Consider the following 22,464-nt stretch of genomic DNA (forward strand, 5'->3'; position numbering starts at 1 on the left):
GTGGCTTTTGGTGCCCCTGCCTACCATCCATCCCATCTTGTTGAACTCAGAGGTCATCAGGTGATTTGTTTTGATCGTAAATGTGGGCACAGGTGATGCACAGCACTTCCGCATGGAAATTTTAAGAGCTGCTCTTAGCCATCTCTCTCTTTCCTCTTTCATAGCCCAACAATGTTCCCAATGTGGTCTGTTTCTTCCATTCAGGTGGAGGAGTAAAGGCATGGTGGGGACCACCAGGGCTAACATCTGCTGGCCGAGGAGCATGTGAGAGAAGAAAATAGTCTTGAGATGTTGGAGTCATTTGTTATCGCACAATAACCTCTCCTCGCTGACTGCTACAGTGGGGTCTCACTGCCCGGTGCACTGTAGCCACCACACTGCTGTGCTACCTCTGGAGTTGGGAATTTCACTTCCTGGTAAACTCCTGCCCTGTTCGGGACCCACCTGAGTCTGCATCATCACTTCAGCCAGGTTCTTTTCCTTCTGAAAGTTTCCCAAGTGAAATGTATCTCCTGCCCACGTCATTGCTCACACATCGTTGCTGCTATTCAGAGGGAGAGTATGGGAGGGGCAGGGAACACAGAGTGTGTAGGGGACATTCATAGCGGAAGGGGGACGAGGGAAGGGGATTTGCTTTAAGGGCTACATCTGCAGGAACTTCTGCTCCAGTCTTGCCCCAGATGTCACACTCCACAGCTGCTTCCAATCATTAGATGCATGCATTTCCTGTCGAAACCAAATCATAAAAAAGAAAAGACACACACCACTGAAACTCTGTTCTCCCTTTCCCCTTCCTTTCCTCCTCTCTCATCTCCTATTCTTTTCTCTAAATCTCCAGATTTGTATTTCTGGATCTAAATAGACATTCAGAAAGATTTAGTATTATTATTTGGGAAAACAAAGTGCTTTCTTAATTATTTTATTTTCTGAAAATGATCTTCTAGAGTCAGAAGGGACTCCTGAGATGGTGGTGCAATTGTTCTATCAGCAGTGGGTGTTGCCCTCAGGATTTTTGATTCTGATGCCTGGACTTGTGCTCTGACCTACTCCCCTGGGGCAGGGAGGGATCGAGGAGAACTGGGAGGACAGTTAAGAGCTGCTGGCCAAGCCTCTCTGGTTTTAACCTTAGTTTATCCATTGGCCCACTGATATAGTGAAACCAATTTTAATTCAATCATTCTACAAATATTAACTGAGAACCTACTATGTGCTAGGATCTTTCTGGATTCTGGATATGATGAATTGTCTGATTCCTCTCTGGCTTTTAAATGAACATATAAAGCATACCACCACCTTTTTATAATGCCACCATCAGAATTATATTGAGTTTCCCTGAGAACCCAGTTCATCTTTAGATGACCACAAATCAGTTTTGGATGGTGCTTCAGGTTGCATTTCCAGGGGAACAGATTCTGAAACTAAAATTTGTGTGCACAGAGTTTATTGGCCTGTGTGCTCAGAGTGAACATCTGTGAGAGACTGGGGGAAGCAGGACTGGGCAGAGGGAGAAAGTGAGCAGTGAGGCATGAGCAACAGAGGCCTCGGCCAACCCTGCCGGAGCCAAGGAGCTGAGATGGCCCTTCATTATTCCACTTTGGGGCAAGAGGGCTTGTACTCTGTACTAAATGCTTCTAAGAAACATTGCTCTTGTCAAAGTAGAACTTTAGAGGTTAGAAAATCCTTTCATGTGTGTGCTGCAGTTATCCTTCCCAGAAATGCTGTGGTTAGCCAGGCAGGGCCTTTCACAGACACAGCAATGTGACTCAGAGAAGTTAAAGGCACGGCCAAGGTGTATCACAGCAAGTGCTGTCCTCAGGGCTCCAGCCCAGGTCTGAGCACTTTCCAATGCAGCAGATTGCCTCTGAATTCCAGAAGCCCAGTGGGTGGGCATCTGAGAGATTTTGAGGGCAGGAGACCATTTCTGCCTAAAAGCCCAACATTGATCTTCTTGCATTTGGATTGCAATGTTGATGATGTAGAAGGCCATGTAGAAGGCCAGTCAAGTAGGTTTGCTTTCCTCTTCTTTATTCTTTGGGAATAAATGTTCATGTTTTCTTTTTACTAACAATATAAATTTTGCATCAATAAAACAATGATTATTGATGGACTGATTGGATTGACCCATTTAGCAAATATTTATTGATTAAGGACTATATGCCAGACAACATATCAGAAAACAGAAAAGAGGTCTGTTTTGCCTCTGTTTTGCCTCTGCCCCTTGAGGCTTTTTTATTCAGTGGTCTGTTTCACAAGTTCATAGAAGAAAAATGGTAGCATCCCACAGACTCATAATTAGAAATTTCTTGAGAACACATGTTGCTGGTTTCATCTGAGGCATTTGGATTGGGGGCAAAATTGGGTAGACAGAAGAGGGCACACCTGAACATCTTAAATACAATTTGTCATAAAATCCAATCTCTTAACACATGAAGCAGTTGAACTTTTTAGAAATGACTGTGTGTCATCTGGAATTTCAGATGAATTTCAGTGGAGTTTGACATGCACATAGAGATCACACAGAGAAGCAATGTAGAGGGATACCCACAATACACAGAATCACAAGTTTTTAGTTTAGGTGTTTTTTTCTTATGTATAATGAGGTTGGCCATTTTTAGAGTGGCACTGCATCCAATCCAAATAAAGACATGATCAAAATTAAAATATTCTCAATAACTCTTTCATTTCCTAACTAATGAACATTTGCTCCTTTGTTCAGGACTCAGATTATTGTTTTATATTGTTAGCAAGTCTTGTCACACTGTACTAACCCTGAGAGCAGAAAACTTCAAGTCAGAGCAGCTTTACAGGCAGAAAGATCCAAAGGGGCCAAGTTACCTGTACAGCAGGAAGTGGAAGAAGAAAGTGAGAGCGCCTCCTACTGGTGAGTGAGCTACATGGAGACCTATGGCGGATGGAGCTCCTGCAATGTGGGGAGAAATTTGGGGAAAAGGAAGCAATGCATAGAGTGAATTTTTATAAAGTTTTCATTAGGGTGTCCGCTGCATAAAATCTACAGCTGAACAGAGTTTCAAGGTCTTTCGATGACTGAGCGGAGGTAGATTAATGGATGTCCCTGCAGCCAGAGAGAGGCAGGGGCTGAGATTGTCCGCCCTGTGTGTTCCTGGAGAAGGAACATCTTCGCACAAAGGGTTTTACGTGGTCACCTTGGGACTGGGGAGATGAGCTTTGTGACTCAAAGACGAAGAACTAGGGGTGCTGATTGAATCCGCTCAGTTTATTGGTGACAGCGAGGGACAGAAAGTGAGCTGGCTGGTGCAGTCCTGGAACATAGGACTCAGAATCCTGATGAAATCCTGACTGCTGCTCCTTCAGGGTGTTATATTCGAGATTCACAGGGCCGCAGGACAGAGAGACAGAGTCACCGAGGCTGTAATTATCAAAAGGAGTTTTATTGTCTAGCTCGAGCTAGGATCCAAGCCCCCAGAGTGCCAGCACAGTGGCCTCTTCTCCGGGCAGGGACCCTCCTTTGTGTGTTAGTCTCCTTTTTATAACTCAGTTGTTTACACACTGGTCATGCATCCACCCCCACAGTGATTCTTACTTCATCCTGCCCCTGATAGGCTCCAACCTGTTCCGGGTCCTAGCTGAGAGACTCCAGTTTCTGCGTTCTTTGTCTTTCTCCTCTGCATCCCATAATGTACTCATAATGCCTTGCGGTTAGCAAACAAGCAGTAAACAGAAGCTGGAAGGTGTCCATTGTCCTTATAGCCCAGTATCTTACAAAGGTTCTTCCCAGTATCCACTGTGCATGTGCTGGTCTTTGAGAAGTAGAAGGGAAATTGAGAATTATTAATAATTTAGCCTAAGAAAAAGCCAATAATGGAATTCCTTCTGTATGAAACCATGAGAAAGGTGATTTATTTATAGATTCGTGCATATATACCTATATAGAATTTTCTTATACATTTATGAAGTTATGTGTCTGGTGAGGAAATCTTGAAAATTCAAATTACAGAGAATGCCTAGAAAATCGGCATATTATTAAGGCCTGAGATTTCTCTTTTATTCTTCTTTTACATCATCTCGGATTGCGCAGCCTTGATGTCTTAAGATGTCATTGCATATTTATACAGCTGCATAATGGTACTTGGATCTTTTGATATTCAAACTTGACCAAACACGGTTAGGTTTTATTTCTGAGGATTAAGATACAGACCTAGACAAGTATCCTGATCATGTAAACGGGATTTTGGCCCACAATTTAACCAGCGTGAGGTTAGTTCTTTCTATTAGAATGTGTTTATTTAGTGGAACAACCAGCTTGAAATTGATGACATCATTGCTATGTCACGTTCCTCTAATCTTCTTCCAGGGATCTATAATATGATCTCTACTGACTGTAGAAGATGTACAAGAGTAAGCTAGTATTTAAAGAATGTATTAGGAAACTCTTTTGAGAGAAAATGTGTATATTCTGATAGGTAGAAGTAATCTCTATGTCTTCGCATTTATTATGTAGATGGGATGACAGAGAGCAGTGGTTTTTCTAAGTGAGGTCTATGGTACCACCCCTTCTTTATACCTTAGATTCAGTTTTTTATTGTGTTGATCTAGGAATGTGGATGGGTTCTTCTGAACAGTGGAATGTCTAGAGACATTCTCCCCATCAAAATAAAAATAGTAAGAAAATCCACTCCTCAGGTCCTCTGTCTTCTCTTCACTGGGTACAGAATGGTAGAATCTGCTTAGTCACTCCAGCTTAATTTTAGAATTTTAAGGAAGGAGAATCTACACATTTCCTTGGCAAACTTTTCCAGATGAAGCAGATTGTAGTACCCTTAACCACCGGTATGTCTTTTTAAGATCAAGCCTGAATCACTGCTGTAGAAAAGACCTCTTCATGAATCCCCCAGAGTAGTCAGAGGTCCTGGAATTTGCCAGAATCTAGGAGTTCTGTCAGTGCTGAGCCATGTGATGAGTCTGTGTGTTTGAGTCTCACAGGTATATATTTACAAACTGGTGAAATATAGCCTATTAATAAAATATAAAATTCTAGTAATAGATCTAGAAAAGTTTATCAACTTTATTTGTACAAATGTGCATGGGTGTAGGCCTAGTGATTATTGTTGGGTGAGTTACTGAGACTACTAGTATTAAATAATTTTTGAGATGTGGATTGTGTATTCACATGGCATGTGTCTCAATTTCGATGCCAAACTGAAATCTCTAATGATGACTCTTAGTTTTTAACCCAGCAGTTTCATGCAAGCAAAGGTACTTTTAAATGGCACAGGCATCCTAAGCATTGTTTAGACTATAACCATGCTGAAGAAGAAATTTAAGGGATAAATGTTTTCTTAATCAGTGAAACACATTTTTTGCTGCCTACTCATTTCCAGCTTGGTCTCCTTTTTATTAGCACTGAAGTTTCCATTTGAGAATTGGCCTCCCTAATTCTCATCCCTTGGTTGGGTGGGACTGTTACTACCTTAGCTTCAGCCCTTGGCCCTGATTAGCTAAAGCATGTGGCACTTTCCTTGCCACTGTGCTTGGCATAGGAATGAGCATGTGAGGATCCCATTGCAGCTGAGTCCTGGACTTTTCTTTGCTGATTGAGGGAGCAGATATCCTCTTCTCCCATGTTTTTCCCTCATTCTCTTTTACTTGCAACATAACGGATCGCGATGAACACATGGGCAGAGTTTTTTCCAGTAAAATTAATATCTCTTGAAACTGAGCCATAATGATAAGACAGATGCTTGAAAATGTAGGCACATCTTGAGATGTGTTCTTAGAATTTCCCACAGAAAATTAAAATGTGATCCACTGACACATTCAGTGAGTATTTGCTTAGTTCCTATTTTACCAGGTACTGTGAAACCCCTTCTGAAATTGTTAGATCTACAGTGCTTCAAATCCAGGATTCTCCATTGAGCTTAAGGCAGCATAACATGGCAAATATATGCTATGTGGATACTTGGAGATCAACCACATGGTCCTACAGGATCTGACATGGTTGGGTCACCAGAGGACTTTCCTTCCAAAGTCTTTGAGGCTAAAGGGCTCTTGATTTGATATTTAACTTTGATTATTTTTATTATATTTATTGCCTCTACACGTCAGCCTGTCCTTTTTATTTTATGGCCTTTAAATCTTTGTACAGGCTTTGCTATGGCAGGATGTGGGAATATTTGATTACTAAGTTTTCTTGATAATTGTTATGAAGGTCTTGCGCAGGATTTTTATTTCATTTCTAATTATGGATATTTAAGATAAATAACAACTAGCCATAAATCTTCAATTATGTCATATTTAATTAACATTTTGGCTTCTGATTTACTCAGTATAGAGTAAATATAATATATCAACATACCTAACTACTCAAACAGAGTGCTTTAGATTAGTGTATGAAATATCAAAGTTTAGAGGTTTTATAGTAAAAATAAGCTTTAGGAGATCTTGCCAACTTGTATCAAATCTGAACAAAGAGATCAATTGGCATCAGAAATTCTGGCAACAGATTCTCTTGAGCTTCTCATTTCCAGAAATTGATACATTAAAAATCTTTCATGAATAATAAAGGCATTAAACACACACCAAAATATTAAAATAATGAAGTAAATGAGAAAGTCCTTCGAGCAATTAAAGCTAAAGTTGTAATTCCTGAGGAAATGAATTCCAGTCTTGAAAACAAGAAAACGCTGGTCTCATATTGCTCACATTTACAACAGGGAAATGAACGCCAGGAAAATGAGGGCTGCAAAGGAAATTTTCTAAGTTAATTGCTATAAAAAATATTGTACGATGTCCCAGAGTTTACCCTCGGCTTCTTCAAAGATGGTTTCTGGAATCCTCTCGCCTTGAAAAAGGTATTTTTCCACTTTTGAATTTTTTGGAGTGATAAAAAAATTCGAATTACAAGGTAAGATTAGAACCTTGTATACTTTTAATCTATAACATATTAAATACAGCCTTATTCTGTCCATTTGATTTTGTACACTTTAGAAAATATTTGTTCTAGAATATGTTGTTCTATCATTTATAATTAATTAAATAAGCTTCCTGGGGCCATTACTCTAAAAATCAACCCTTGAACAAATCTGACCCTTGAACAAATCCCAGAAATATAAGAAAACATGCAAAATATCTGATCAAAGACAGCTTCACATGCTAATGTATTTTTCTGTCGTTGCTGTCTGCTGTGAAATTAACCGGAACAAAATTCAATTTTAAATTCTAGTTTTCTTATAATTTCTTATTTATTGTAACTTAAATCTCAAGACAAAAAGAAAAAGTTGAATTTTATCATCTTTACCTTAAGAATCTCAATTCATTTTACAAATGCCAGCTGTACCGTATTAAGGATTTACCGTAGAAGGAAGCATTATAAAAAGGATGATCTTGAGTGTTAGAGCCAATGTGATGGTGGAAAAAAAGTCATTGACTACTAGTGACCTTGGGTACAGTTTAAACTCTTTGAATATCAGTTTCCTCTTCTGTTAAAGTGGGGATTTTTCTATCTCACAAGGATCTCTCAGGATTGTCTACAATAACACAAACCATCTGGCACAGGAAATATAGCTGGTGCTAACTAGACATTAGGTTTCATCCTTGTCTTTTTTAAGCTTCTTATGTCTTTTACTCTTGTTTAATATGTTGATACTATATCTGAGAAGTTACCAGAAAAAGTATGTAGTCATCTGAAACTCACGTAATTTAAATTCCATTCTTTTCTTTATGTTAATGAAAAAGATACATTCTAATATTATGATTTAGGACTCTGTTGAATAGCATAAACATAATTCTAATTAGATAGATGTTTGGAAATTTCTTTATATGTTTTCAATTTGGGTGCAAGATATTCTAATTGGTGAACTTTATTATTGTTTTTGTGGGATTTTACACGTTAAATGGTTCTTTGTTTTATGCCCTGTGGGAGGTTGTAACTCACTGGTACCACAAAATGTAAAACTGGGGTGACAAGATTGACTGCTTATACAAACAATTTAAACACTTATACCTAAGTAATGATGAAATTTACTGAAAAAAGAATAAATGGCTATTTTTTTGTCTTCTGATTTTTTTTTTCAAAGGATTCTGGGAGGTTGAAATTACTTATAACATCAGTGGACTATTCTCCAGATTTAACAAGAAACTGCCCTAAAATATACTATGTGCTGTAGTCAGCAGAGTACCAGAGTCCACCTATATATTTTTGAATTGTCCTTCTGGAAAGAATGAGGTCTTAAATTTTGGACTTTAATCTGATTCTTAGAAATTACTTTATTGCAATGAATATTTAGCCTTAGGAAAAATTTCCAAATTGAGCTACTGAAGAATATTTTTTAATGGAATGTTTTGATATGATTTTCTTGATTTTTTTAAAGGCTGATTTTGTTATATTTCACTCCTTTAGGAATGTTATCTTTTCTGGCATTGGTGATATCCTCTTTTTATCTGCTAAGAAATTTTAAGAATTCTAGTTGAGATTGAAAGTATCTGGATGTACAGAAAGAACACTAAGAAAATTGGAGTCATGTTAGCTATTATTTCTTGCTAGTTAATCCTGAAAAAATTCCTTTGTTCACTGGTAGGATATACAGTTTGTTTCTCAACATGTAGCTTGAGCAAACCATTTATTGCATTCAAAAATCTCTAAGGAAGAAAGTTTAGTATGTCCTGAATTTGTGTCCTTACATTTGAGAATGGAGAAAAAATTTCTAGCTTGATCCTAAAGATACAAACTCTACAGTTAGTATTCTACGATTCAGGCATGTCTAAGAATGACAGGCAGGATGGTTGGCATCCTCCTTTATTTTGTGTTTAACAAAATAAAACACCTTCAAACCAAACCCCAAATAACAGCAACAACCTTAACCACAACTCATACTCGAATGCTTGGTAGAAACAAGAGCTTGGTCCTGTAACACTATCTTGGTCAGTGGAGGGGAAGATAGTTTAAAGTCTAGAATACTTTATCATTCAGAATATCCTTGACCCACCATGCCTCATACCTACATTTCAGGCAAACAGAAATTAGGAGTTTTTCTTTTAAGTGAAATAGTTATTTTGACAATTCCACTTTAGGGAGATAGATATTTTAAGAATCTCTCCCACCACAAAACTATGAACTTCTGGATAAATTAGAAGTATACTTTTCAATGGTTTTTTTGAGCTTGCAACAAATGAAGAGAAAATTTTACAGGCTAACAAACCAACCTAGAGTGTTATGAGAAAATAGCTCCGGAGCTGCTCTGGGAGCAAATGCCAAACCAGGAAACGTGGGGGCTTACTGGTGCCAGATGTGGAATGGAAGGCAGGGCCCAGGGCTTGCTTAACGTGAGTTAGCTGAACTTGGGATTCCTGCATGATGAGAGGATACCTGAAAGGCTACATTGCTATGAAAGTGGGCTGAGACAAACTCACATGCTGGGAAGGAAAATTTTCAGGAATATACACAGAAAGTATAAACTATATAGGAAAAAGATTGATGAGTAATATAAAAGAAAGGCCACCTATTCATTTATGAACTCTATAAAGAGGGTGAAAAGTAGGAGAAAATTTTGCAATATTTATAAGTGATGAAAGAAGATATGAAGAATTCTGCAAATCCATGAACAAAGCTAAGCAACTCAATAGAAAAATAGGCAAAAGACTTGAGTAAGGACTACAGAGACAAAACATATACAAATGGCTAAAAACATATGAACAGATGCTTAAACTTATTAGTAATCAAGAAAATGTAGATTAAAACCACATTAAAATATTCCTCACCTGCTAGATTGTCTTTTCCTGCCAAATCATAGAATGTTTTAATCATCATCATCACTGACATCATATAGTGTCCTTTAAGAGTTTGAAACAACGTACCTTTTCTTACTATGTGAGTCTATACTACTTGTTCAATCAGGAAAATACCAAGCCAATAAATTAAATTAACTATGAGAACACAGGTGTTACAGCTAGCTGATGCCTGGAAGATATACACATAAACCTTTCTTGAGGAAGAAAAAACTAAATCCAGGCCTTTTAGGAATCCCAAAGATTAAGGTATGCCAAATAAGGGTTTGCACACAAAAACAACACATAAGAGGACAAGTTCCCATAAAAGAGGTTATTAGACCTCATTTTTAGAGCCCCAAAAACTTTGGGGGTTTTGACCCATTTTTCATTTCAAATATTTTTGTGTCTTCTCCCCCTTGTTCAGTGTTACTGGAGGTTTGCCTATGATATATATTTTCAGAAAAAGTAGTTTTAAAAAATAGATAATTGTAGCACAATTCAGAATTGCAAAGATGTGGAATCAATCCAAGTGTCCATCAATTCATAAGTAGATTAATAAAATGTGGTATATGTATACCATGGAGTGCTCAGCCATTAAAAAAGAACTAATAACTTTTTCACCAATCTGGATGGAGCTGAAGACCATTCTCTTAAGTGAAGTATCGCAAGAATAGCAAAACAAACACCACATGTACTATTAAATTGGAACTAACTGAACAGCACTCATGTGTTGGTTTGTTTTCTATTTTATTGATTTTTGGGGGGTTTCTTTTATATTTTATTGATTTCTGCTACCATGTTAATCTCTTCTTCTACTTTTTAAAAAATTACCTTCCTGTTCTTTTTCTAGTTTCATTCAAATGTTTATGTCAATGATTTTCAAAATTAAAAAAATCTAATATGAAAGAGAAAAAGCTGTAAGTTCTGTTTTTAAGTTTAAAAATGTTCAGAGGCAATTTTCTTTAATTCAAGCTATAAGCTGCTCTAACTTGAGGCAGGGTACCAGGAAAAATATTAAATAATATTTCAAAATATTAGAAGTTATACTGATTTTTTAGTGGATTAAAACCAAAAAATTCAGTCTAAGATGGGGAAAGAGAAAAAAATGTGTGTTTTTTGACCTCTCAGTTCAGTTATAACTGAAGTGATAACAACAGTTATTATTCATGAATTATCACATTTTATGACTTCCCACAATTATTCAAATATGCTTCAGAAACTTGACGTTTACTCCAACAGGGAAGTTCTTATTTCCCTTGGGTAAAGACAGGCTCTGCATTAAAGATATTTGACAACAAAGGAATTTTTATTTCTTTATGTCAAATGATAGTGAAGAAGGAACGGTGAGATTTAGCAAGAGAGGCAGAAAAACCCAACAGAGGCATATATTTCATATTATAAATGCCAGGGTGTAATTGTATTAAATATTCCCTGGGAATTTGGCCTTAGTTGGTTAACTAGACATGAAGCTGTTGGTTTATGTCACTAGCACACAAATTCTGCTTTCCTTAGGTGACAGTGTAAGGCATTTTACAGCATAGCCTCTGAATTAAAAAAAGTACTTTGGCTGTTCTTATGTCATTTTCTTCATTCCTTATAGACAAACCTTTACTGACCTCTATAATCAGCTTTCTAGTTTTGCTCATGATCTGAAAAAACAATGTAGAAAACCTGCATTTCAGGCATATTGTTGCGTGGATTTAAGAAGTCAGCTTTGCTACTGATCTCTTCAAAAATGAGCCCTTGGTTGCAAGATGAACCTGCTGTCACTCTGAAGCAACAAGTGCCAGTGATTCGGTGGCTGGGGTAGCCACAGGGAACGAGGAAGTGAGGCTGATGAGCAGTGGAGTGTGAGCAGTTGTAAGAGGTTAAGTCCACTAGCCACACTCATGTTTCTGCATCAGCATGCAGCGTATGTGACCAGCAACAGTGTGAGCATGCGGTGACAGTATAGCAGCTTGGGGACCAAGGAAGACAGCAGCCTTGGCATGGATACCCTTGGTGATAAACCTGAAGAAGAGAGGAAAGGATAAGTCAAAAGAGCCTGAACAGGGCAGAAGGAAAATGGTAGGTGCCATATCACAAACAAGAATACTTATTCATAAGAACCCCCTGAGGAGTATTTACAAATAAGGTCACATTCTGTATTACTGGGAGTTAGAAGATTATATATCTATATCTATATCTATATCTATATCTATATCTATATCTATATATATATGGTGGGAGGAACACAATTCAACCCAAACACTAGTTTTGAGTCTATACAAATTTTCTGTTGCTTTTTGAGTTAGTTCAGTAGTTTGACTCTTTCTAGAAAATTTTTCATTTCACTCAAATTATCTAATTTGTTGATATACAGTTGTTCATAGAATTCCTTTATCATTCTTTTTATTTCTGTAAGGTAAGTAGTAATGCTCCCGCTTTCATACTTGATGTTATTAATTTCAGTTTTCTCTCTCTTTTCCCTTGGTCAGTCTAGCTAAAGGTTTGTCAATTTTGTTGATCTTTTCAAAGAACCAATTTTTGGTTGTGTTGTGTTTTGGTTGGTTTTGGTTGTGTTGATTATTGTTTTTTTATTTTTAATTTTATTAATTTTAACTCTGATCTTTATTATTTATTTTCCATTTCATGTCTGTGTCATCCAGACGAAAACATCATAATCTATAGACCAATATTTTCCATGATTATAAACATAAAAATCCTCAATGAAATACTAGCAAACTCAATCCAGCAACTAAAAGTAATTCTGTACCCTGTTGAAGTATGATTTATCCCAAGAATAAAAGGTTGTGTTAACATCTGATGATCAATGAAATATACTGTGTCATAGAATAGAGGGCAAAACCCACAGTATAATCTCAATAAATACAGAACAAGCATTAAAAAAAGCTCAATATCTTTCATGATAAAAACACTGAACAAAGTAGTAATAGAAGCAAACTTCTTCAAAATAATAAAGAATATCTATGAACAATTCACAATGAGCACTGTACTTAATGGTAAAAGACTGAATGCTTTTCCCTAGGGTCAGGAATAATATAAGGATGTCCACTCTTGCTACTTCTATTCAACATGGTACTGGAGAGTCTAGTTAGGACAGTTGACAATAAAAAGTTATAAAAACATCCAGATTGAAAAGGAAGGAGTAAACCTATTTCTATTTATAGATGTCATGGTCTTATATATAGAAAATCTTAAAGAAACCACCGAAAAACAATTAGTGCTAGTAAATGGGTCACATGAAATTTCATAGTGTAAAGTCAATATGTAAAAATAAATACAGTAGCAAGAAACAATCCAAAAAATGAAATTAAGAAAACAGATTTGTTTATAGTAGCATTAAAAAGAATATAAGACTTAGGAATAAATTTAACAAATGAAGTGCCAAATCCACACTCTCAATCTACAAAATATTGCTGAAAAAAATGAAAGGAGACCCAATAAATGGAAATAGATATCCTGTGCTCAAAAATTCAACAATTTTTATCAAAAATGCCAGCTGACATTAAAGAAATTACATGGAGATGCAAGGAATCCAGAATAGCCAAAACAATCTTGAAGAGGAAGAATTAAGTTGGAAGATTCACACTTTATGATTTTAAAACTTACTACAAAGCTATAGTAATCAAGATGGTGTGGTATTGGAATAAGGATAGACATTAAGATCAAGAGAACATTGAGAGCAAAAGAAATAAATCCTTACATTAATGATCAATTGATTTTTGACAAGGATGTCAAGAAAATTAAATGGGGAAAATTGTCTTGTCAAAAAATATTAGGATAACTGGATATCTACATGCCAAAGAATGAAGTTGGTCCTCTTCTTTAGATCATACACAAAATTTAACTCAAAATGAATCATAGGCCTAAGTGTAAGAATTAAAACCATAAAGCTTTTAAAGAAAATGTCAGAGTAAATCTTCATGACCTTTGGTTAGGCAAGTCTTCTTAAATATGACGCTAAAAGTACAAGTGACAAAAGAAGAAGAGATAAATTTGACTCCATCAAAATGAAAAACTTTTGTGCTTCAAAAGATACCATCAAGAAAGTGAAAAGACCTACAGAAAGAGAACATATTTAGAAATCATATATCTGATACGGTACTTGTATCTAGATTATCTAAAGAACACTTACAACTCAATAATAAAAAGACAAGTAATATAATTTTAAAAATGGGTGAAGGATCTAAATAGACATTTATTCACAAAAGATATACAAATGGCCAATCAGCCTATGAAACGCTACTCAACATCATTCTCATTAGAGAAGTGCAAATCAAAGCTACTATAAGATAGCACTTCTCACTCCCTAGGATGGTTATAATAAAAAAGATGGATAGCAATAAGACTTGGGAAGACTGCAGAGAAATTGGAACTCTCATACTTTGCTGATGAAAAGGTAAAATTATGCAGCTGTTTTGAAAAATAAATAGTCCAACTATTCCTCAAAAGATTCAACATAGAGTTTTTTCACATGACCCAGGTATTCCACTGTTAGTATATGCCCAAGAGAAATGAACACATATGTCCATGCAAAATCTTATACATAAATCTTTGGGTAGCATTATTCATAATAGGTCAAAGTGGAAACAACTCAAATGTCCATCAACTGATAAATGGATAAACAAAATGTGCTATATCCATATAATGGAATATTATTTGGTAATAAAAAGTAATGAAATACTGATACATGCCACAACTTGGATGAACCTTGAAAATTTATGTTAAATGAAAGAAGTCAATTGGAAAAGATCACATGTTGTGTAATTCTATTGATTAAATGTCCACAATAATTAAGTTACAGAGACAGAAAGTAGATTAATGGTTGCCTAGGATGAAGAGGCTTGAGGGGAAATGGGGAGTGACTGCTAAAAGATTTCTTTTTTGGGGTGATGGAAATATTCTAAAATTGACTCTATTGATGGTTGCACATATCTTTGAATATACTAAAAATCATTGATTGTTACATGTTACATGGTTGAATTGCATGGTATATGAGTCATATCTCAATAAACCTGTTACATATATTAAAGAAAAAAAAGATTAGCATCTGGAAGGGACTGACCCTAGCTCTCAGAAAAAGAAAAGAAGGGGTGAAAGGAGAACATAGCAGGTGCAGGCTGTGGGATGAATCTGATTTGTGGTGGAAAGGGCTCCTGATCCCTAGGAAAGCTGCTGGCATCAGGGGAAAGAAGGGGGAACTGAAAAGGAATGTAACTATCTGAGCACCAACTATGTGACAGGTGCTTTACATGCATTTACTTTCTTCTTAGCAATTCTATGAGACAGGCTTTGTTATCTGCATTTTATAGACAAAGACATTGAGTCTTGGTGAGGTCAACTGACTCAACACAGCCAGTAAGAAATAGAGCCAGAATACAGGACGAGCCCGTGTAACTCTAAACCCCAGCTGTTTTCCTGTATCTTGGGTAGCCCCAGGAACCCCACCAAGACCAGACTCTAGTGGCTGCTGCCAGACCAGTTCTCAGCCTCTCCTTAGTAAGGAGGGAAATCTCTTGAAAAGAGGCAAAGAAGGGAGGGGACTGGATTTCATAAGGTGACTGAGGAGGAGAAAGAAATCAGCAAGAGGCATAAGTAGCACCTGGGGTCCCCAAGTCAGGTCTCATTTCCTGGACCCCTTTTCTGAGTTCAGTCTTGTAATCAAAGGAGAATGCTGAAAGATAGGCATAGTGGACACTCATCAGAGAACAGAGGATCTGTGAATGTTGCCTGGAAAACACTTTGAAAGCCAGTCTGATTTAAGAGAGTTTAAATATCACAACTTGGAATTTACTAGAGGAGATACTGAGATTAAGATCAAAAGAATTTTTTTCCATTGCCAGAAGAGCTCATCAATGTTCATGAGTCCTGTTACTGTCTCTGCTTTTATAGTACCGAGCTAATTACTTTCTATGGACAGAGTTTATACAGCATCTGAGAAGAAAGACATGGCAGAAATATATTTGTTTAATATCTCCACTGTAGGTCTTCTGGTCTATTTTCTCGTATAGACTCAGTGTTTATCATATTACCCAGAAACTACACAATGCCTCATGCCTAATACAGTACATAGAACTTACTAGAAGCTTAATATATATTTACAGATTGAATGTGTTGGGTAAGATTTATATTCACCCGATCTTATATTCCTTCCCTCGCTGCCTTTGAAATTCCACTTAGCCATCTATGTTTCAAACTATTTCATAAGACCTCAAAATCATTCATTTTTATTTTGCTGATTAAAATTCACCATTTCTTTAAAAGGCTCAACGATAAGAACAGAAAGATGAAGAGCTGAGAAATACAAACACAAGAACTGTAATTGGATGTTCGCCTTTGGAAACTAAAGTTGTAGACAGAGTTCTTTGGCTTCCTAATGTTCAAATGTTTTCAAGGGCTGTTTTTATTCTGTTTAAGAATTTCCATTAGCCATGGCAGTGATTTTCAAAATGTTCACCTCCCCTGACTCTTGTCACCAACTAGTTCTGCTGTCAAATCTAACTTGTAGAGCCTTTTGGCTTTTCCTTTTGGCTACTGAGGAAGGAAAGTTGCCTGCCTGGATGGTTGTCATTAATGAGATTCCCTATTGGGCACCATGCAAGTCACAGAAGGTTACAAAGATTTCTGAGAAGTGTCGGTTTCTATCCTCAGTATGGCATGACCTCAGATAGAGAGTCCTCCATTTCCACATTTCTTTTCTAACCCAATTAGTAGAAGTTAAATTCATCTAACCTTTCAACTGAGAATTGTAACAAAGGTCAGTGACAAAGCTATTTTCCTATCTGATTCAAAAAGTGTCATGAAGTTTTGTAACACACTGAACTCAACTTCCTCTCCTCGGGGAGGGTGAAGAGTTTTAATTAAGGAGGGGCCAGGGTTTTGGTTTGTTTTTTGTTTTTCCCCCAGGGGACACAGTGTCTCCGGGCCCATCTCTCTTTGATGGATTGACCTACAGAGGGGCTCCATGACTGATTGTAACCTGTCCTTGGTCTGAGAAGGAGGCCTTTATCAGTGCGTGCTAGTGGCATGTTCTGGGGCCATTTCTGTGCCTACTGTGGCCAGGTAACAAAGGTCTAGCCCTTCTCACAGTTGAAACCTTTGTTTTGTTGGCAGCAGGGTCCTGACTGAGTGGTGAGCATAGAGGAGAACCTGCGAGAGAGTGGCCACAAGGCATGAGCTGGAATTTGCATTCTTCTCAATGCCCGAAAAGATCAGATTCCTTTTCTGATCATGTCTATCTGATCTCTGATTATAATAATCAATGGAATCCCCCAAATTTCTAAATAGGTTGGGCTTAGAACAACAGTCTTTCTGAAAGGGAGGTCTAGAAGACTCATCTTGAGGGTGTAGAATGCAGACAATGTAGATTTTAAAGGATTATTTGCAGATGGTTATTTGAGTGTTTGTTTGGGATTACTTTGGAGAGAGAATACAGGGAGGGGGCTAACACCGCACTCCCCATCTCACCCTGCTCTGTATTGCGGCCACTGGTTATAACATAGAACAAAGTGCAGTCAACACAAAGCCAGTTTCTGAAGACAGAGGATAATTCTAATTTTAAGGTTTCATTTTGTACCTTTTCAAGACCTTAATGCTCTCATCCCTCACTTTCACCCCCTGACATTGCCTGCAGATGGGGACTCCCTGCACATCAGCCATCTAAGCTGCAGCTATAGCCACCCTCCTCCCTTTCTATTTGTTACCATTGAAGTTGTGCCCATTGACTGTCAAACACAAGCCACTCTGAGTTCTGGGTGCCACCCACTCCAGCCTCCTTGGACACCTCTGTTTACTTTCTCCTTTTCCCAGAGCCCAGGTTCCTTTATGAATGTGCTTTCGATTATTTGTAAACATCTCTAAATTAGATATAAAATTTTTTAATTTATATTTTTGTTTTAATTAGTCTTAATTAAATTTAACTTATTTTGTATACAAGTGATAGCTGCAAGTAGCCGAATGAAACAATCAGACAATGCTAATAGGCTTATAATGCAAAAGTCAGCAGTTCCTTGCTTCACCTCTCCCCAGCCCACCGGCTCCGCTGTCAAGGGGAAACATTCGCAACCTTTTCAGCTAATTATGTTTTATTTTTCTCGAAATTTATAAATAAAGTATTTACATTTTTAATTTTTTTTATTTTTAAATTTTAGACATTATCTATTGGATTCCTGTTATGTTGGCTAAAGATTTAGCTCAATTTAAGTCACCCATACCCAGTGGGCCTTCCAGTATCTTGTCATTCTAGTTCTATTATGTTCTGGTGTTCATATTTAAGAGAATTATTGCAAGTCACAGGATGTGCTCACCTTCAACTTGCCGTTGATTTCAAAAGATGATTTAAAAATTTACCCTCCAGCTATCAGAACTTTTGTTACCCCCACTTCTTTGCCAATACTTAATATTGTCAGACTTTTAAATTTTTTTCCAATTTAATGATTGTGAAGTTGTATTGCAAAGTGGTTTTAATTCTCATTTCCCTCACTGATAGTGACATTAACCATTTATAGTTTTATCCTTTTTGATTTGCTGATTTATTATTAGAAAAGTCTTATTTGAAAAGTCTTTGCTTTCTCTTCTACTGGATTGTACATATTTTTCATACTGTTTGGTATGATAGTTCCCTTTGCATAGCACACTGTTTTTGCTTTATGGATGAAATGTCTTCTGTTATCACTGAGAATATTAGTTATACTTTTGAAGTTTTCTTAAACTTAGAATGTTAACTTTGTCTTTTCTGGATCTTTGTATTTCTTTTTCACATTTGCATATATTCTCAAATATTGGGGATCTGTTTATATTTGAGGGTGTAGCCTATAAACCTTACATGATTATTCACCAGCCAATTTGCCCTTTTAAGTAGGACCATTCAGGTTTTCCAGAGAAGAATCCTCCATTTTCTGCCTTGGATATCTTAGGATATACGGGGAGTAGGCTTGATATCCTGAATATATTAAGAAGAAAATGGAGAGAATGGTCTTTCCACTTTGTGTGTAGAATTACCCTTTCTTTTTAAGGGCACAGAGTCTGGAGTTTGACAGCCTATATTTGCAAACCATGATTTGCTATAAGAAAGTTAACAACACTATGTGTCTCAGTATCCTCATCTATAAAATGAAAATACCAACAATTCTACCTGGAAAGTTGTTATGACGATTAACAGACATTCAGGAGACTGTAAAACATATTCCTACTGATCATGATGGAGAAAAGAAAACACACGTCTTCAAAAAAACTTCCCAAGAGCTAAAGCCCAAATCATCACACTTTAGAGAAGGTACATACATGCCCTAGTCCCTTGGTAGGACCACGGTCATGAAAACGTAACTATGGTAAAAGCAAACACACACCAAAAACCCTGGCAACTGGGCTAAAATGAATGCTCAAACAAACGTCAGACAATTCCATATTTTGCTTCCACACTTAAAATTACCCCTGTCCCAAGGTCCCATGAGAACACTGTTTCTCTCCTCTGAAGTGGCAGAGAGTCATTGATCAGATTGCCTCCGTAACAGATTAAAAGCTCTTGGAGCTTTATCACTCCAGCCTTCAAGCCCTGTGCAGTGTTCTCCTAGAAATAATGGCCCGTGGTGGCCGCCTACCTACAGTGTATGGACTGACAATTTCTTCCCAGAAGCCTATTTACTGAAATTAACTTCTCCACTTTCCAATCCTTAACTTTTGAGCAATGGGAAACAGACCAAAATGGAGTCATTCTCTTTTTCACAGTAAGATTACAAAGAGCCTAGAAGTAGAAGAATTACTGCTGTTTTAAACAAAGAAATCTTAATTTAGCAAGAGACATGGAGTAGATGCTGAAATTTAACCAACTCTGTTTTAACTTATACCGGCTTGCAGATAAAAAAGTGTTACTGTCTGAAAAGAAAAATCTAACTTGGAGTGATGCAAATGTATGACCCTAAAACCTGTGCTTTTGGAAAGATGCCTTCCAAACAAGTACCTAAGACACATGTGGTTTAAAAAGGTGAAATGTGGTCAATTTGTATTTGAAGATTTTGGTAGAATATGATTTTTAATTTTTTTTTAGCTGGAAGATAGAGTGACACCAAACGTCTACAGTGAATAACTAAAAATGTATCAAACTGTTTTAAAGCAATCCTTTTTCTTTTTCTACCTGACAGAATTAAGTTCAAAAAGAGTTTAACTTGGGATAAGAAGCCACAGCTCAAGTAACTGATAAAGAGGCTTGTGCCAGAAGTTGGATTATTAAAAAAATAGCAAAACCCCCGGTTCTAGAAACACAGGAGATTTAACTCTTTTATTCCCAATATATTTATCATAGATTTGTCAGTTTTTTAGGGGGTTGGGTAGAGACATGCATTTAAATTTCAAAAACTGATGGTAACCAAGAGAAAATTCTGGAAAATAAAACTGAAAAATTTATTATTTACCTAACATGTTAAAATGCATTTGTGTGTGTGTGTGTGTGTGTGTGTGTGTGTGTGTGTGTTTTAACTCTGAGTGGTAAGTATAGTTAAGGAGAATGAAAAACTGAGAATCAGGGGTATGGCATATTTAATTCCATGATGGAATTTGGATTTCTATACTAAAAATAAATAGCTAAAGCTTTAGGTAAATGTTTTGCAAAACATAAGATTTCAATGAAAATATATTACAATGTTAATGTCATCATTTAGAAAACTGGTATCTTTTGTAATACAATACTAGACAAACTCAATCTGGAAATTATATGAATCTGTAGAAAAGTTTCCACTTAGACTCACTGGGTACAGTTTAAAAGTATAACATCTGATACATTTTCTAGTTTTTTTGTTTTTTTTTTTTTTTTTTTGAGACAGAGTCTCGCTTTGTTGCCCAGGCTAGAGTGAGTGCCGTGGCGTCAGCCTAGCTCACAGCAACCTCAAACTCCTGGGCTCCAGTGATCCTTCTGCCTCAGCCTCCCGGGTAGCTGGGACTACAGGCATGCGCCACCATGCCCGGCTAATTTTTATATATATATATCAGTTGGCCAATTAATTTCTTTCTATTTATAGTAGAGACGGGGTCTCGCTCTTGCTCAGGCTGGTTTTGAACTCCTGACCTTGAGCAATCCGCCCGCCTCGGCCTCCCAAGAGCTAGGATTACAGGCGTGAGCCACAGCGCCCGGCCACATTTTCTAGTTTTTATGTAAACTATTCTATTTGGGTAAATTGAATTATATTTGATAAACATTTTATTTTGGTAAATTTTGCTTATATTTTCAAGTATTTTAATTGTCTTTAGAAAGTTTAATTTTGTACAGCACTAAAATGATAAATACTTGTTCTTAACCAAAGGTCTCTACAAACCTGGAAATCTACACAAGGGTTATCTATAATTAAAATAAGGATATTAATAGTATATTTTATGTTTTATTTATATATCAATATGACTTTTAATAGTATATGACAATTATCACCTACTACTCTGTGCTCAACTACACAGTAGCACTATGCCTATCACAGGTGTCTGCTTACTCACGTGCTCCTGTGAGACTGTGTGCTCTTCCAGGTCAGTGCTACCTGCTTTTCCTCAGTCTGGATGCCTTGCATGGTGCCTGAAGTGAATCAGAGACTCAATAAACATTTATTAGATAGACCAAAAGCCTGAAAAGGACTCTCCAATTTTTCTACAAAGAACCTGAGTCCAGCTGCTTAATATGGAGCCAGGTTAGATTTCTGTGCTAGATCTTTTGCCACTGGTTTACGCTATTTTTTACATCAAAAGTATTATGGTGCAAGGGTAAAAACCTATCTTGCATGACAACAAAAAGCTTTTCCTCCAAAGTGTTTATAACTCTTCAATAGAAAAAACAAAGGACTTTGTTAGAGCTAGTGCAGGCGTATAGGCTGGGCATTTCCAATATGCTAACATTTCCACTGCTAACATTTCCTGAAGGACTGCCTCCCCACCCCACCCCCCCGCCCCCACAGGAGCAAAATGATTCATAGCTTGTCTCATAAAGATCTGAGGGAAAGTTAGAGCTTGCAGAGAAACTGGGAAAAATGCCCATTACTGAGATCTGCTTGATGGACAGTTAATAGCTGTGCTCCAAGACAAATTGGTGTTATTGAAAACCAACTGAGCAAACCAAAGCCCTGCACAATGGGACTGTGTATGGGGTCAAACTTAATTATGATCTATGGGTGAGGTTACTTATTTTATATGGATTTTTAAAAATTTTTGAAAATTTTACATGCTGCTAGAGAACATGGTTCTTCCTTTTCGGTTCACAAGTGTGTCTCCTTTGAAGGCCAGTTCCTCTTGGAGATCTCTTCCTTAGGCTGGGGAAGGAAGTAGAGGATGCTTCTCTAGACTAGTGAGGCAGTGTGAGGTTTGGAAAACCCTTGAAAGTGGAGTCCAGCAACCTTGGGTTGAAAAATTCCTGCTGACTTGTATGGATCTGGGAAAGTTAAGCCTTGCTAAGTCTTGATGCTCAGTATCTGTCTCCTCTTTCCAGAACTGTATTCAGTACAACCTTCACTTGAGAAACTACTCAGGGAAAACCATTTTTATACAATGGTTTGGGTGAAATTGACTTTGCCCCTCTCTAGAAGCAGGCCTTGATTAGCAAATCAGATGAATCTGTTCCATCTTCCTGTTAACTAATCAGAACCAATGTAACACGATGGAGACAGTTGTTATTATTCTTGAGAATGGACACTTCCCTTCCTTTTGCAGCAGCTACCAGCAAAGGCTCTCTCTTGCCTTGTGTATTAG

Source organism: Microcebus murinus, chromosome 8, assembly GCF_040939455.1.
Source record: "Microcebus murinus isolate Inina chromosome 8, M.murinus_Inina_mat1.0, whole genome shotgun sequence".
NCBI lineage: Eukaryota > Metazoa > Chordata > Mammalia > Primates > Cheirogaleidae > Microcebus > Microcebus murinus.